We start from the raw sequence: 12,083 nt of genomic DNA, 5'->3' as shown, positions 1-12,083 counted from the left end.
TAATTGATGCAGTAACTACATAACACATAGCAGGTAATACTGAAAGCTATCTGGGATTGCGAAATTATATACGAGTGTTTCTGCTCAAGCTTCAATGTGCTATCGCTAGTGAAGTTGCAGTCAAGATTTAAGTGACAGCTGAAAAATCATAACTTTCTTCTGCTTTTGCTAACCGGTCCATGAGTTAGCGCAATAAAGCGTCCACGACAGGCCGGAATACAGCACCTCATAAGGTGGGATCCTCGCTACATTCTTTTTAAACCTGTTACTACTGATACCCTTACGCTACACTGTAAAAAAAATTTGCCTTACTTTACAGAAAATTTGCTGGTAATTTGTGACCGAACACTCTTCCGTAAATTAAGAACGGTCATTTCCGTAGAACGGACAACTGTAAAAAAGAGACCGTAATACAAGATACGAGTGCTTCTGTATCTAGAAAACGGAAGACTCTGTATTCTGAATCTGTACTATAACCGTTAAAGTACGGTGCTTCTCGTATTCAGAAAACGGAACACACTGTAAGCTGAATCTGTACTATAACCGTTAAAAAACAGGTGCTTGCCGTATTCAGAAAACGAAAGACTCCGTATGCTAAATCTGTACTATATCCGTTAAAGTACAGGTGCTTCCCGTATTTCATCTTGCAGAGCATATCCATTATTCGAAGAATGTGCCATCGGGGACAAAATTGCCCAGGACGTGCGAGAGTTGACCGAATTTTATTGGTGTGCTATTTGCTGGGATCAGCCGTGCCACCATCTGCGTTCGGAATGTGCATACGTGACCCACTGTTTTCAGCAGTCTTGAGCAGAAATGCAATTTGGTCAACGCTCACACTTCCAGGGTACTTTTGTCCACGATAGTACATCTCCTTTAATGCAAATGTCATGAAGGCAGCTCATAGTCAAAGCAGCAGGTCACCATTGAGAAAATTGTCTTGCCAACACACTGACATGGCTGCAGAGATAAAACACTTTGCACTTTGTGATATGAATGCACTGCATAGCATATATACAAAAAGGTGCAACATTTCAGTCCTCAAGTTCTTAGATCAGAGAAGCAACTTTATTTTCTTCAATCACTCGTCTTGCACTTCTTCCTGGTGAAAGTTGTTCTTGACTCCAAACGCTTGCAAGGATAAACTTGCTGCTGTTAGGAGAAACAAATAGTATTCGTGAATATCCATCCTAAAGAAAGCGGCAAAAAAGTATAATCACAGAACACGACAAAGCAGTAACTTCTGTGTTAGAAAAACATGTAAGTAGATCAACATTGTTGGAACAAGGGATGTTGCTGTAGCCAACATTTCGACATAGGTGCTTGTCATTAGGGTAGCAAATGTTTTCCTTGGCTGTGTTGTTTTGGATTGTGCATATCTCACTGGCCCCTAGCCTCATTGGGGGAGAAGTAACTGGTGCATATAATAGGTCAAGAGAAGCCAAAGTGTTAAAATAAAGGAAGGAAGGGTGTGCTTAGCAGTGGTGATTGTGATGGAGCGGGTATGAGCAATGCTGTCAGTACTTGCCAAGAGTAGGGGTGACCAAAACAGAAAACGATGTACACATGTAAGCAGTCATTAATCCAGTAGACCCAATCTTCCCAGAAGACAAAATAGGTATCAAGATAAACAGTTTGCACTTTTGGAAAAGGAAAACGAAGAATTAAGGAAAATAAATTTTGTATCAAGATGCATCTGGTTAAGATCACTGCAAATGGTAAATGAAGGCACATTATGAATATATATTTTGTTGAAAGCCAATGAAGAAAAGATATATTAACCAAATATTAAAAAATAGGGACATTAAAATTAAACTGGGTATGACCATAAAACAGTAAAGAACAGCCTGTGGAAAAAAATGGGATGGATAATATAACCAGGTGCAAGATTGCAAAACGTCGAACGCTGTTTATATTCATGCTGCTGTTAGCGGCTTCAAGTTTCTGTCTTCCTGTGGAACCTTTGTCTTACTTGAACAAGGAAATGGGTCATTTTTTAAGCAAGCCAGTTCAAATGCGGTTCAAAGCTTCAGCAGTGTTATAATGAAAGAAAATATTATGGTCAGCTCTCCTGGGTGTGCTTTCATTCACCAGTTATTTCCACCAGTGTAAGTTCAAAATTTAATGGTCTAAATGGACCTTAGCTCCTGGCAAACCATTAGCTGGTCTTTTTTTCAACACAGATGCCTGCACATTATATGTGTTGACAGGAGTGCTAGCGAACTACATTATACTTGTTGCCACAACCAAAGTGAAACTTGGTAACAGTGATTGAACAAAAAAAAACAGCATTCCACAATACTGATTCAAGTCATCTGGAAAAGTTGCTTAAGTTAACGTACACCCCCTACTCCACCAGACACAATTATTCACCACACTGACTCTTATGGTGTCAACCATGCTATTACAACACTAGGCATCAAATGAGGAGAATTAGGGGATAAGAGGCCACAATGCTTTTTGTTAGAACATCAAATGTGCTTTACATAAATGCTACATTCCAACTAACAAAGGAGCAACCGGTTTGTGAGATAGTGACCAATGCATACGAAAGCTAATGACATTCTGTGCAGCAGAATGTTGACGATGAGGTGTTATGCGCACAAGTGTACTCTCACACAAAATGACATCCTGCACTCAAACCTTGTGCCAAGATTAGAGTTTTAAAAACACCATAGTGGAAAGCAAAGAGTGCTAAATTTGTTGAAAATTACTAAAAATTATTAGATTATTCATTATCCTTACTGTTCGTTAAAGATTCACAGATTGTTCCCTACAGGTGCTGTAAACAGGCACCCTGCTTTTACAGTGGTAGCAACAATGATCTGTGGCACAGACAAGAATAAATGCTCATGAAGTTTATGCAAGAGTATATCCTACAAATTACACCCCATTTCACATTCCAATATGGTAGAAGAGGAAGACGAAAAAAACTACTTTCTGGTGGAGGATGCATACCGCAGAATAGAAGAAACAAGTGTACCCTAACCATTGCTGCTGCCGATGCCTGTGCACTAACAGTTACATATAATATGGCAGTTACAATTGTTTTTCCACAAGCACTGCAAGCTGCGGCCAGTTTACCAGTACACAGCTGTAATAAATTTAGGGCAAGCTAAAGCTCTCTAATGGATTTATCTCATATGACACAATTGGAATGCAATATTCTGCAAATAAGTGAAGCGCGATGTGCCATCCCATACAATGAAACACCTTTGAAGAATCTGAATCACCACCTGCACTCTTAGGCAAAGTTACACCCTTTGGAGTGCCCCTTCTGCCACACAACAATAATCGTTATCTGCCTTGATGCGTTTCCTTTCTTGAAAACGCCACGCCCGCTACTTTGCTGTCGGGAATGCTATCATGCTGATAACGCGCATGCCGTTCGTTACTGGAAAGCACAGGGCTCGCAGCGTTAAAGAAAGGAAATGCATAAAGGCAGATGACAATTATCGTTGTGTGGAAGAAGGGGCACTTCAAAGGGTGTAACTCTGCCTAAGAGTGTGAGCCGTGACGAGGGAAAAGAGTGTGTTCTGTGTAAAGTAGTGCACCTGTATAACCTAAAGCTTTGGAGAATGCATTTAGTATGAGCTGGGAAGGTTCCTAATTTTAATTGCACACAGTGAAAACCTCCATGCAGTTTTGCAAAACGCAAACCCCCTACCTTTTTGTTGTTCAAACGCAATGACACGCAGGGCCATAACATGTACATTATGGGTTTCGTTCCCAAACAATCAAAGTGAATAGCACCACCCTAAGTGTTATGTGCCTTCTTGTTAGTGTCGAATGCTGCGATCGGCAGAGAAACGGATTTCTGGAGCAATATAAAGTATTAGGTACTGTGATCCCAGTTCTTTCACTGCTGTTTAAGCATTATCGGGTCCTAAAGTAAAAAAACGAGGAATAAATACATGCATATTTTACGTCACAACCCTCATAAGTATTTAGTAGTCTGGATTATAAAGGATTCCAGATTTACAATGCAGGACAGATTTTATTCCACTGAAAGAATGGCATCATGCCAATGATTCTGCATTTGGTGCTATATTTATTTGTATTTAGTTCAGTTGGAATGTGTGTGTATCGTCAGCGATATCGCTTGACATGTTTTATATTGACTGTTTCCTAAATTTAGGCGAATTCGTATTCGCAAATAACCTTGTATGACACCAAGAACTTGCTTAGCAGGAGTATTTCTAACATTTGCAAGATATGAGGCTCTTGAATGCATATCTAAGCCTGGGGTACACGCCGCCCCCTAATCTCATCAGCAAGTTTCTGGAACTCATCTACGAGGTTTCTTATGATGAATGTAAAGTTGCTTGAACGGGAGAAATAGGGAATTTATAACAGGTGAATTATGCAGCATAAGAATGATGTCAGCAAGAAGCAAGCATCAAGAACTATAAAATGAAGACTATAAAATGCAAGAATTATTTGGGATTTAAAATTCTGGCATTGGAATGAAATGTCTTTCAATCTATATATAAACTCTGATTATTCACTCTACTACCACTACCTTCATTAGAAACATTCATAATCATTATCCTGTCTATGCCACATCATCTTCGCTAATATTCAAGCCTTCATAAGCTGCTTTTTTTTTACAGCTAATTCTCTGTGGGAAAGAGGTGTCCGTGTGAAGACCATATCATATACTTATTACCCGTTTTTTGATAAATGATAAGGGAAACACTTCACACCAAAAATGCATTGAGCTTGAGCAAGTTCTGCGTTTGATGCTGTTGATTCTTTTTTTCCCTTTGCCATCATTGACCCACCTGGTTAGCTAAGTAGACAGAAAAGCTGCAGGAGAAAGGTGGGGGCGCCAAACCAGACTTGTGCCCCAGGGGACCTTTTCACGGTCACTGGAGGAACTGCCTGTGGCCTCGGCATCTTCCTTGAGGGCCATGGCCATGTCTAAGAAACCTTGTCTCCACAGGCTGCACATAGAAAGATAATTTGCTGAGCTAAGTCTTTTTCTTAAAAGAACCCATTTAAGTTGTATTCGTGGCTTTGCACCACAAAACTGACACATGACTGGCCACTCAAGACACTTTATGTGTATTCGCAGGCTTATTCCTTGGAAAAACACTTTTATGTAGCACACAATGAGTAAGAGTAACAAAAAAGTGTATCAGGAGGCTTTCATATTGCTCTACAACTTTTCGTTGACACATTTCATTTAATTATTTGAGATATTTAATAACTAATTAAGAATTATGTAATTAGGCAGAATGCACAATATAATCAGAGTATCTCCAAGCGATGGCAAACATCACCTTCATTTTGTCTAGTTACATCGCATTTACATATTTCTAAATCTTGGTGCATGATAGTTAAGACACCCTCAAAAACAATATTAAAATTTTCATAATCATCTCTTGCGTGTTATTGGTGGCTATGGCTGCTTCAAAGTTATTCTTTCAGTATGGTACAAGCAGTTTTGAAGTGAAATTGTTTTGCATCGAGGGCATGTAATCTAGACAATCAAGCAAAAGGTCAAGTTGTGTTCACTATTCAGATGTTTAACTAAGAAGCTGCAGGAAAAGGAAACAGGACACAACACCTAATCAACAATGCAAAATTTGAAAATTTAAACTGAACAAGAAACCAGTTTTTGAAAACACAGAAAAAAAGCCAGAAGCTTACATCGAATACACCCTTGCTATGTACTCCAAGTGAAGTTGTTACCGCAATGCTTGGGCACCATATGAACGTAACAATCAACAACTTCGAGCAGAATATTAACACCACTAAATGAACTGGCCTTTGAAGATTCTTGATCTGAAATCCTCAACGACTTGTTCTGGCATTTAATCTGTCAAGCTCAATCTGTATTCTCAAAAGCTGGCTCTCGGCCATAATTTCTCTAAACGCAACATCAGCTTAAATCTCAAGATAGGGTTGACCTCTAAATAAAGTGGATAATGCATGGCAAACATCATGAACTCTCTTACATGTTAACCAGAGGGTTCACTCATGCAGCCATGAAATTGTGATGCAGACACGATATATTGAAGCTGGTTTTGTGAAGTGTTTCATGCTTCCAAGGCTTCTTCAGTTGTGAAAGCTGTCTCCATTAGCTAAATAAGCGATGAGAATAAAAAAAGTACTTCAACATGCTCACAATATGTTGGCCATTTGCAAGTAAACAGCAGCCTTTTTGGGCGCCCAGGTTGCCTGGTGCAAATCTACTATGCCACAGTACTTGCGTTACCCAGTACCAGCCACTTTAAAATGCAATGTGTTCAGAGCCCTTTCCCTCTGTTTACCTGCTTTGGAAACAGTTTAAGATGTGTTCAGTAGGCGTCGAGAAAGGGGACAGAAAACACTGTGCACCACTGATTTCTAACATGTTTCGCTGGATGCAGCACACCGCACCGGATGCAGGTGAAGCCAGTGGAAATGCGATGTCATGCAGTCGCTTGTCCTGGAAGCAGGGCATATGGTGGACTAACTAGTGCGTGCGATCAGATAATATTGCTGCCGAAAAACTTTTCTTCGTGGTTTTTCACATTTTAGGAGGTCTCTACATGTCTGGTAAGCACTTTTATGACAATCTGAACCCGTATACGATAGTGTTCTCTTACATCAAGTTTTTTCTGATTTACCAGTGTTTCCATTGCAAGCCACTTATGTTAGCGACACTGTAGACACTACAATGGAAAAATTCTGGACACCTCGAAACACTGCTTGGGTAGGTTATGGCACATCAGGCAGGCATGTTAGGGGAAGAAATGCCACACACCCGTGCAACAAAGTGCTGCCGCAAAGTTGTGAAGCACCAACTTCCGGGACAAGGCCAGCTTCAGTCGAGGGCGCTCGATGTGCTGTTCATCCCCTGTAGTAGAGATCAGTGGCGTGTACCCTTTTATACTGGCTGTCTTTTCTGGTCGGAACCTTGGCAACAGCTTCCACCATACTTTTTTTGAACCTGCAACATGTGCAGAGAAAGTCACATCACTGTGCGTTGATTGTCTGGCTTTATTGTGCTACACATTCTATCAAATCATTAAAAAATACAGTTCACACATTTTTACTACTGTATATAGACAGTCTAGTTGCTATACACGCGAAACATTACCATTCCTCTGACAGAATGCAACAATAGAAGCGTACACTGTAAAGCTACACTAAAATTTAAATTGATGTGACACCGTATGAGCATACAGTATGCTTACTGTATGCTCTAGCTCTGTGTCAAGTAAAAGTTAATTGTCAATCATTTATGGTCTATTTCTACTTATTCTGGGTCATCAAACTGTACAATCAATGTTCCATGTTTACACATTGTTGGCTTTTGATTGCCTATGTGATCCGTTTCCTACTTACGCATGCAGTAATCCCACTGTAATAAGGAAAAAGAGAATAGGAAATGCCGTGATAATCTTCCACATTTGATGAGGGCAGGAGCAATGGCCAATAGCATGTGGTTGAAGCTACGTAAATACTCAGTTTTCACACAGCTTAATTATTCAGCAAGTAATAAAGAGCTATCCTGTGCACCTCTGCATGACCAATAAAATCTGACTACTTGACACTGCACTAAGGCTGCCGCTTGGTACTGTTCGGCAGTTCAGCTTTGGTTTTCTGATATACAGAACTGTTTAGGTACCAGTAGTTTACTTTGCGATAAAATGGAGCTTGGAGCACTGGTCAGTCATTTGCACATAAATAATGCGACAGCAAATATAACACAAGGATAGGAATATGGGTCTCTTGGAAAAAGTACATACACATTATGATTATAATGTGATGTGATGCCACAATGAAACAGAAAGCAACGCATAGAAGTGGACGGCGCTTCCATGCCGCCAAGGTTATTGGACAGACAGTACTTCAGAAGTGCCCGCAACAATGTGTTGGCGGGCTAGTTGGTGTGAATCCATAAATACTTTGTTAAGCGCAAAACAATGGACACAAGAAAGACGACCAGCACAAGGCGGTACACTCAACTGACATCACTTTATTGCGTCGCTCCTTTATAAATAGTAGAATCTAGAAGAACATGCGCAGTGAGCACCATGTGCAGAGACCACCAACAACCAATCACAAGGGTGTACTCATGCGACGGGATCCACAAAACCATATTGAGCACTGCACAAGGTTAAAGAAGGCACAATAATGCACTGTGACCCCAATGACTGTATGAAGAAAGCTTCCGATAACTCTCGGGCGGTGGTATCACAGCACTTTTTCAAAATCGAAGTATCACGAAACATGGCTTTGCACTTCCATATTTTACAATGTTGAGCCAAATGGGAACCTGTGCCTGTTGGTATGGATCGCTTAGGTTCGCAATGTTTTGTGATGCTATGATTTTGAAAAAGAGCCGTGATACCTCCGCCAGAGAGTTATCGGAAGTTTTCTTCATACAGTCATTGGGGTCACAGTGCATTAGTGTGCTTTCTTTAACCTCGTACAGTGCTCAATATGTTTTTTTTTGGATTCTGTCGCATGAGTGTGCTTTTTTGATCAGATGTTGGTGGTTGCTGCACATGGGTGTTCACAGCGCATGTTCTTCTAGATTCTGCTGTCTACAAAGGAGGGACGCAATAAAGTGATGTCAGCTGAGAGTAGCACCTTGTTCTGTCGTCTTTCTTGTGTCCGTTGTTTTGAGCTAAAAAAGCAATGATGTATTCCTTGTGTGTGTTTGAAGACAGCTCCACACGCAGTAGCGTATCCAGTATTGCTGCCCAGTGGTTTAGCTCGCCGCAGTTTGAAGTGCCACAAAACATAAGGAGAGAAACCTGCATTTAGTCTTGTTGCAAACAAGAATATAACGTGAAGTGCATTCTGAGGCCAGAAACTATAAAAAAAAAATTTCATGATGCACTGCTGTGCAGGGTTTTATAGCAAAGTCAAATACATTTAGTGTAAATATCACACTATGATGGTGCACAATGGTGGTAATCTGTAATAATATAAAAGGTGCCTTAATGTTACAACAAAAGCTGACATTAATAATAGCCCTGTAAAATTTAGCATGCAGGGGCACCGCTTGGTTAAACAATAGTGATGTATTGTCTATGTACACAAGTATTACCCACGCATTTATGCCATTGTCTAAATGGCATAAATGAATGGGTAATACTTGTATACATAGATATTACATCTCTATTGTTTAACCAAGTGGGTAAACTATGTCTGCCTGACACAAGATTAGAATTAAACCATAAATTATATATATTCATCCTAACAGTAACACCTCATTTGAACTTCACAGTAAGTAGACGCCTGTTGATGCCAGCCTCCCCCAATGCTAAACTGTGCTGCATGCTCTACAGAGAAATTATAGTGGTATCACTCAACTCTGAAGCAATTCAGGACTGCAGCACTGTAGAAGACATCTACAAATGTCCCATTTCATGTATAACAGCCTGAATTGCTTGCACATCTTACCAAGTGCAAATTAAAATTTCTTCTTGTTTAGCATTTTTGCCTGCTAGACCACAATCCAATGTCATCAAGATATTAACATATTACCTCAAAGAACCTAATTTGGCTTATAGATTAACACCTTTGCATACTGCCACAGCTGCACTCTGTCATATGCGTTGCAATCATAAAGGAGTGCTGGTCCACCAGCACTCCAATGTCACTAACAGTGATCACCTACACAGCTAAGTAAACGGTCATGATTCAGGTGGCAAATAGCTAAGAGAAAAAAAATCTACTCACCTTGAGAGCTACAATACTGCAATAACTTGAGAGAGATGGACCCATTGCAGGCAGCAGACCTCTTCTCAGCTCCAGCACAACAGCAACTTGCCTTTCAGTAAAAGAAAAGGATTGATTAGTAATGATAAGTTACCTTGTTTTTGCTGAGTATCAATACAATCTGACTTTCATGCATATCCACTCTCCGCTTTAGTAACACAACTGAATTATTCGTCAAATAAAAGAGTCTATGATGATACCATTCGCTTCTCTTGTAGGTCCAAATTTTTTCGCACTGATACCCCGTTTACTAATTGCTTACTGACACGAATGCCTTGACTGCCCAGACATCATTCGAAGGAACACGTCTTGCTGCACCGCAAAAAGTTGCACCAAGCAAACACAGCAGAGCAAAGAACTTTTTTTTCTGGTCACAATTAAAACGTGCACCCAAGCAAGAAAGTAACGATCACAGGTAGTGAGCGACTGCTATTGCCTCGAACATTTATTTCCGTATTTTAACAGAAGTTCTTGTATCGGATACAGTATGCTCTCAAGCCAATACAAGCGTCAATACAAGAGCTCAACTGAACGCAGTTTTATTCTACGCTTTTAACGCGAGTGAACAAAAGGTTAGAAGTACCTCACGGAAATTGCGATCGAGCCAATCGCGCTACGACTGGAATCGATCTGAAAAGATAGGGTGATCCCTTTCCCCATTCATGCGTCATTTTTGCCCTAAGACGTTGCATAGTGGTCTTTTGAAACAATATTTCTGTTCGCGACACCGGCTTACCACACATCATTTTAACACCTACGTTATGCAAACCAAATAAGATTAAAATGGGCTTACCTCATGAGCAAGTTACGAGCGCGCGTAGACTGTTGAACACCCGTTGAGAGCAAGCAGGCTATCCGTGTCCAAGCGCATACGTGCACCCAAACACAGGACAACTTCTTCGATGCCGCAGCGTGCAGAGTTTTGTACACGAAGTGAAAGACATCCAGCGCAAATATCTCCGCACGATGACGGCAAATGACGAGCGCACAAGCGTACACGACACAGCGACAAATTCGGAACTTTGCCAATTCGAACGTGCCGAGACCCAAGCAGCGTAACCATCCATCGTTTCTGTTCTTCGCTCCCGATGCGTCAATCTCTCTTCCTTGGGGTCTTGCTCCACTCTTGAGTACAAATCAAGAGATATTTACGGCGAATTAACAACACTTACAACACGACTCGAAAAATGCCGGCTGACTACACATGTGCAGCTCCGTCCGCCACTACAACGGACGCGCAGCGCGTGCTGCCCCCTGGTGCCGCACTCTGAGCGCGGAGAACCGAACAGAATCGGTTTCGTTTTCGCATTTGTGCTCTAGTTACTCGAACTGCAATATAATTGCTTCACAATTAATTGAATTCTAAAAGAGGAGAACGCTTTCTCTCCCACAAGTTAGTGCGTTTTATACAAAGGGAGAGAGAATTCAAAAAGCTGAAAGGCAGGGAGGTCAACCAAAGCATTCGCTACTGGCGATAGCAAACCCCTGTGCTACAATAAAGTGCAAAGCAGTGCACTGCGATGCGTCCATAAGCTCTAGTACAGTGATAATTTGGGCTGGTTGGTGCATGTAATGAACGGGTAAATAATGAGTTGTATCATAACGTTACCCATGCATAAAGCACATGGAACTAATGGTGTTGCATTCTAGGTCAAAAAGAAATAAAGCTTGAATCGTTACATCTCGACACTGGGCATTCTGTCTTTCCGTATTATTTTTTTCTTCTTTTTGACAGTATACACAGTACTAGCACGGTAATAGGTCCTTCATCTTCAGTCACCTTCCAGTAGTTCACACATGTCGGTGCATGTTCGCGTTCTTTATTCTACCGTACAAGAACGAGCGCGCTTACCGGTCTTGTTTCAAGATGAAGCGCCAAATGTTTGCGATTATATCTTATCGCAAGAATTAACACATGAACAGTGAAGATTATGCGTAATCGATTTGTCTCAATGAATGGGCAGTTATTGTCAGAGACGAGATATTTGGTAAATATCATGGGAATGAGTTCAACCAACTACATTGCAGTTCAGCAGTGCCCTTTGACATTTGGTTTAATTGCTTGCCGCATTCGAAAATTTCCTCCGACCGTTGTACTTGGATCTATAGGCCGCCAGTCCCCTTCGAGACCATTTATTGCCAAATGTAAACGCAGTTACGGTCATTATACCACTCCCTGCGTTTCGGTACTGATTTAGAGTGCGCACAATTTTTGGCGTATATGGCGTAAATGCTGGCGTAAATGCACCAGCACCTGAGTGCCGCAAGCTTGTTTACGTATGCACGTATGTCCCCGGCTCTTCATTCACTTAAACATATATGCTGTGTTATTAACTATAAAAGCGCTTAATTTGAGA

The 12,083-nt window shown here is 40.9% G+C and overlaps 2 long non-coding RNA genes across 4 annotated transcripts; one reads left to right on the top strand and one right to left on the bottom strand.

Moving 5' to 3' along the window:
* Window positions 1-1,066: 1,066 nt before the first annotated feature.
* LOC142576584 (uncharacterized) lies at window positions 1,067-10,659 on the bottom strand. Of its 2 annotated transcripts, none has more exons than XR_012826874.1 (5): window positions 10,520-10,659; window positions 9,688-9,778; window positions 6,755-6,940; window positions 4,785-4,946; window positions 1,067-1,152 (listed from the first exon to the last, which is right to left on the bottom strand). It is a non-coding gene; the product is annotated as an uncharacterized LOC142576584 (long non-coding RNA). The 2 variants fall into 2 exon arrangements; XR_012826875.1 differs by having other exon boundaries at window positions 1,067-1,149.
* On the top strand, window positions 6,308-10,667 carry LOC142576585 (uncharacterized). Of its 2 annotated transcripts, none has more exons than XR_012826877.1 (2): window positions 6,308-6,546; window positions 10,014-10,667. It is a non-coding gene; the product is annotated as an uncharacterized LOC142576585 (long non-coding RNA). The 2 variants fall into 2 exon arrangements; XR_012826876.1 differs by having other exon boundaries at window positions 9,945-10,667.
* The last annotated feature ends 1,416 nt before the right edge of the window (window positions 10,668-12,083 follow it).

The sequence above is a fragment of the Dermacentor variabilis genome, chromosome 3, assembly GCF_050947875.1.
Source record: "Dermacentor variabilis isolate Ectoservices chromosome 3, ASM5094787v1, whole genome shotgun sequence".
Taxonomy (NCBI): domain Eukaryota; kingdom Metazoa; phylum Arthropoda; class Arachnida; order Ixodida; family Ixodidae; genus Dermacentor; species Dermacentor variabilis.
Note: the sequence above shows the minus strand (reverse complement) of the source record. Positions and strands in the feature narration are given on the sequence as shown.